General features: G+C 44.2%; 1 protein-coding gene across 1 annotated transcript in view; it reads left to right on the forward strand.

The window, feature by feature from the left end:
• LRATD2 (LRAT domain containing 2) overlaps window positions 1–3,746 on the forward strand; it is a 113,203-nt gene extending 109,457 nt beyond the window's left edge. The window contains exon 7 of the mRNA XM_084864870.1: window positions 3,685–3,746. The gene's annotated coding sequence lies outside the window, so the exon portion shown is untranslated. The remainder of the gene's footprint in view (window positions 1–3,684) is intronic.
• The last annotated feature ends 2,254 nt before the right edge of the window (window positions 3,747–6,000 follow it).

The raw sequence follows: 6,000 nt of genomic DNA on the forward strand, positions 1-6,000 counted from the left end.
TAAATTAGTGTATTAACGAATCTCACCTTACTAGTCTTATCAGGTATTGTTTGCCTTGCTTGTTTATTTATGTATTTACTCGGGTATTAATTTATTCACTCTGGGAGGGGGCAGGCTGATGCTCCATGGGATAGCTAGAAAGAGGACATCGTTTGGAATTGGCAGAACTTCTCAGAAGTCCCAGGTCTTTTTGGTTATGAGCTATACCTAAAGCTAAGCCTCAGTTTCCCCAGATATATTAGGATGGCACATCCATTGTAGTTCTATGAGGATAGCCTTTTGACCTCTCTTCAGGGCACTACCTACCCCTCTAGATGCAGTCTACAGAGGTCAGATTTTAGCTACAAAACATATAGCTGTAAAGATGAATTGTTTCTGGGAATCAGCTGTTTGCTTACTCTTTTAGCTCTCAACTGGAGGCCTTGCATAGCATTGGACATGTAATTCCATGCACCCTGGACTCCACAAGCCATGGAGTGGACACATGTTGGAAGCCTACCCCATCGGACTCCCTGTCCTGGGAATCTGAGGTGCTGCAGAGCAGATGTGACTGAGTGAATTCATTCTAGAGGAGCCATTCAGGGGAGGCTCACCAATGGTTCTTGCTGCCAAGAATGACTTTTGGACTTTTATTTTTGTTTGTTAGTTTGTTTTATATAAGCCAGATTTTCCATTCTTCCCTTGAATTCTGAGAGTCTCCTCCTGTTCTTCCCATGATATATGAAAATGAACTGCTTTGAGAAGTCAGTGGTGGTCTCTGTTGACCAAGGCCAAAACCCTAACAGCATTCCTTTGCTTCCTCACAGCCCTGCTCCATTCTAGGAGCTCGGGAGAACCTCTTCTGCTCTTAAACTCCCACACTAATTTGCTTATCCATTCCTGAGAGCATATGTAGCTCCTTCCCTTACATTCTTATCCTTTTTGTACCAACCGTGGTTGTGGAAGAGACAATCTAGTGGTGGTTGTGGGCTGACTTGTTTCCCCTAAATTCCTCTTTTCAAGTCCTAACTCCCAGTACCTCAGAATATGACTGTATTTGAATATAGTATCTCTAAAGAGAAAACTACATTTAAATGAGGTCATTGTGGCAGACCCTAATCTGACGTGTGTCCTTGTAAGAAGAGAAGATCAGGACACAGACACACCCAGAGAAGACCATGTGAAGATGGCTATCTAGATGTCAAGAGAGGGGCCTTTGAATGAAACCACACCTGCTGACACTTTGATCTTGGACCTTCAGCCTCCAGAACTCTGAGGAAATAAATGTCTATTGTTTAAGCCACCTAGTCTGTGGTGCTTTCTTATAGCAGCCTTAGCAAACTAGCAGTGATTAAGGATAGAGACCCTAGGATGAGCCTCCTTGGCTTACCTCTATGGGTAACCATAGACAGGTTACTTAACCATGCAGTGCTATTATTTTTGGCAGTGAGGGGGACATGAAGCAAGACAGCAGACAATGTGGTTTGAGACTTGGTCATGCCCCAAAAGGAAGTGAGAAAAGAGGGTAAGGTGTACAAATTGCTGGTCACCTCAAGTCACTCCTCCTCAAATGGAAGGAGTTCGAGGGGGGGTAAGGGGAGAGGGGCGGCATCTTGCTTTGTTGGTGGAATTCCCTCCACCCAGATGGAGGCATCAGGGATGGGAAGGAGGTTCCTCTCCAAACAAGGTAATGGATAAGAATTACCAAAAATAAAAAAAAATAAACAGCTAAGAACAAAAAACAAAATTTCATTTGAGTGCTTTAGGCAAGTCACCTAACCCCCCTAAGTGTGTTTCCTAATCTCTGAGATGGGGGTGATGATCCCTGCGTCTTACAGAATGATTGGGAGCAGCGCAGGGGAGAAAATGCATCTACTCTGCAAATGCCTTAAAAGTAGGCAATCTGATTTTATCATTCACCTTGATATACACACCTTAACATTTAGGGCCTGCTATGCAGTGGGCATTCTGCTTATATTTGTGGATGTCTAAGGGGTGGCTGTTATTAAGAGAGAGGGCAGACAGATGGACAGATGCTCAGAGCTGGGGCTGCTGTCTGTGGCGTTTATGTGCCTGCCCCAGGCAGGTGCAGGGAATGGCAGAGTATGCTTGAAGTATCAGGATGGAGCATACACCCAACATGATGCAGGTAAAATATATGTAGTTCTGTAAGCCCAGACTGCCTGCTTGGATATTCGCCTCCAGAGCGGGTGAGAATTTATAAACTCGTTACAATGATTTAGTTGTCAATGGTGGAACGTGTCTATGGGACTGGAGTTGGGAGAGCACTAAGGAAGTCACCTCTCCTGGTCTCTGTCACCAATCCCCTACCTCGCACACAGAGCAGCCCATCTATCACATCTCAGCAGATGTGGAGGCATGACTGTGTAAAATCTCTCTGCTGAAAGGTTCTCACTGTAAGTTTTCCTATGGGGCAAAATTCAGAGTCCTTATCCCCATACACAAAACCTCGTGCCAGGTTCCCTGCCCCCTTGTTGATGCCATTCCCTCCCTCCTGCCTCCCTTCCCCAGAATTAGATCACTATTTGCTCAGCCTCCACATATTTGCACACGCTTCGCCTTCTGCCTGGATTTTTAGTTTCCATGTGTCTGCCTGGCAAATGCCTGCTCCCCTTGCACACTCAGCCCAGGAGCACTTCCTACGCATAGAGAAGGGCTTTCCAGACCATGATGGTCCCCTCCATTCAACCTGTTGCACCAGAGTATAATAATGTGTTGTTGCTACACTGGCCTCCTGCCTTGAGCTCCTCTGGAGTGGGGTCTGCTATCGTCTCCTTTGCATCTAGAGATCCCACCAAGTTGGATGAAAGAGAGAATGACTGTTTTTCAACTTCTGTTAATTGAAGGCTCACTATGTGCAGAAAACTTTACATTCCCATCCCACTTAGACTCCTGATATGAGGAAACTGAGGTAGAGAGAGGCTGAGTGAGTTGCCTGAAAGCTTGTGGGGATGAGGGGTGCTAGTACTGAGGACTCTGCCACTGACTCAGTCCATTGCAAGCATTTGGTGAGCATCTCCTGTGCTCAGGATTAGTCATTGTTGGGTTTGCAGGTTCAAACACAAATTGTTTTAAAACATCCTCTTTAAAGCATCCTCTTGTTAACTGGCCAGATGTGACATGTCTATTCAGAGAAGTCTGAAACACTAGTCAAGGGCAGCCAAGAGGAAGGAGAGAGGGGGCAGACTGATAATCACACCTGATAAGAAAGGGTTTTCGCATTCCTTCCCATAGATGGGAAAGAAAGGGGTTTAACATTCCAAGAGGAAGGGCTCAGGGCAATAGAAAGGAAGCACTTTGACTCTGGAGGTCTGGAATGTGTCAGGGAGGTGAGCAGTTGTTTTGTCTCTGATGATGTTCAGGTCCACTTTCTCATGACCCAGGGCCTAGATTGTGTAAGTCAGTGGGAAATTTTGCTCTAAATACTATTCCACCTACAAAGGCACTCTTGATCAGAGCAGCCAATGCATAGAGTAGCCACAGCTATCCCCAAATCATACCCCCTCCCTTCCCTTTTCACATCCTGCGACGCATGTCTGAAGCCTCTTGCCTTCCCATCCCTCTAGCTAACTGTTCACATCTAAGAATGGTGTTATTTTGCAGCCCATGTTGTTTTATAGCTTAAGAAGCACTGGTGCATCTTTGGCATCCAGCGCATCTTCTGTCAGCATCATTTCTTTCTAGTGGGAATGACGAAGGATGTGCCCAAATCCAAAGACTCTGAGGCATGCCAAGTTCACTGTGCACACAGCCCCATGTGGATCCAGGTACTTGGGGGAAGTGGAGGAGGAATGTTGAATCCCCACTTCTCTGCAAGCCACACTTTGTGCATGTAACACAGCTTTAGGAGTGGAAGCTGGTGAGAAGCAAGGCACCATGCCAGTGCCTGGTCGCTTCATTTGTCAGATGTGAGCCATCCCCGAGACCCTCTTAGGGAAACAGCACTTCGGTGCCCTTAGATGATTACCAACAGCAAAGGCTGAACCTGAGTTTTCAAGAAAAGTGTTGTTTTGTCTTCTGGGTTTAAAATCAAAGGGAAGTGTATTTTCTGTTTTTGAAAAATTTAAAATTACTATTTCCCAAAAAATAGGTCTGTCAGGAACCTTGGCAAGTTCTCATTCACTTGCAGAGATTGTCCTATATTTCAAAACATGCTGACCTGGAACTAATCATGTGTGGCGTGTGCCCTGGTTCTCTCTTTCAAGGAATTTCTTAAATCTTTTCAGGAAAACATGCTGGTCAGGCTCCTTTTCTGATTCCTAACAGACCCTGAGGAACTGATTACCCCTGGGAGGAGTAACACATGTGTGCATATGCATGTGTGTGTGTGTACAAACTTTATGTATATAAAAATTATATACTAGGTAATGTAATTATAAATATAATACATTTAAATATATACACATATTTGAATTATATATTATATATAAATATATGTATTAAAAAAGGCCTCTGTAGGTTAAATGGAAATAAATGTATAAGGGAGTCTAAAAAATGTATGTGCATTTAATAACTGATAGCTCAATTTGAAAATGAAAGGTATTTTAATAAACACTGCCTTTATAATTATTCAACGTGTGTGCATACATGTTTGGGGAATATATATATATAATTTTGATTCTGTTTCTCTGCAGAATCCAGGCTAATACAACCTGGCATATATTGTAGATTCCTCCAGAGTATTCTCTATTTCCACCTGGATTATACCAGTGACAGCAGGAAAACCCCATGTGTTAGTCACATAGGTTGGCTCTGCTGTGGCAACAAATAAGGCCTAAATCTCAGTGATTTACACTTTCCAGAATTCTTTTCTCTCTCACGTCACAGCCCACAGGAGACACAGACTGAAATGACTGCCAGGCCCAGACGGGTGAAGTACATGCTTGTGAAGCCTGTGGGGACTGTAGTGACCCAGAGAACAAATACCTTATTCCAAATTAGGAATCTTCCATGAGCTTGCAGGAAAAGAAGCTCATCTGTCCAAATTTCCCAGCCTTTCAATAGAAAAGGTAAATTGGGATTTTAAAATATGAAACATCTAACTTTGATATCTCAATAACACATTCCAAAGATAAAAAATAAAATAAAGGCCCCTGTAGGCCAAACCTAATGTTCTTGCTGGTTGCAGTAAGCCCTGAGGTCTCTAGCTGGCTGTTTCCATTTAAAAGTGACTGCCCAACGATATGCCTTCTTATTTATCTTATGCCTTCTTGTTTATCTTGAGCTCAGGCTCAGCTTTGACTAAAGCCACAAGGAAGAGGCAGTGAGGTCCTGCTGATGAAGCACAGAAGATGTCATCTGTGAGCACCCAATGGGAAACCAGGGAACTCCAATCAGAACAGAAGAGCAACCTGTGCAGATAGTCCCAAGCACGCAGGCCAGGAGGGGACAGACCAGAGGATCGGCAGGACCTTTGAAAGATCACTTTACTGTTTGTGAGGATTCCAACCCTCTTTTGTTCACAAGTCCTTGCCAGAGACGTTTGAATTGGAGTCAGTTATCAGCACAGTATTTTCTATTTGTTTTAATGAGATTATCTTCACTATCTTCCCATAAGGGTTACTGAGTTCCAGAAAGACGGGTTGTGGAACCGAACCCTGAGGCAGGGGGATGAGAGAGAGTGGTGTAGCGCATGTTAAGGCAACAGGAGTGAATTAAGCAGCATCTTGCATGCTTCGTGCGATGCCAAAGTCATACTCTGTTCCTTAAAAATCACTTTGGAACGTGGATTTGATTATGTAGGCCTGGCCGGGCAACAGAAAACACTTCAAAGGATTTTCAACAGAGGAGATTTATGGCCTAGAACAGGTTACACAAGGAATGAAAGAGTCCGATAAACCAAATCAAGGTAAAGGAACTCAGAAATTAGTCACCCAGAAAGAGCATGAAGCCACTACTGCCATTGGGTGAGGGAAGCTAAAGGCCAGGGTCCCCATGGGGGTCAGAACCACGGCCGGTGGTGTGTCAACATGACTCTGGATCCATGTAGTTGGGATGTAG

This window comes from Pipistrellus hanaki (assembly GCF_964339955.1).
Source record: "Pipistrellus hanaki genome assembly, chromosome: 17".
NCBI lineage: Eukaryota > Metazoa > Chordata > Mammalia > Chiroptera > Vespertilionidae > Pipistrellus > Pipistrellus hanaki.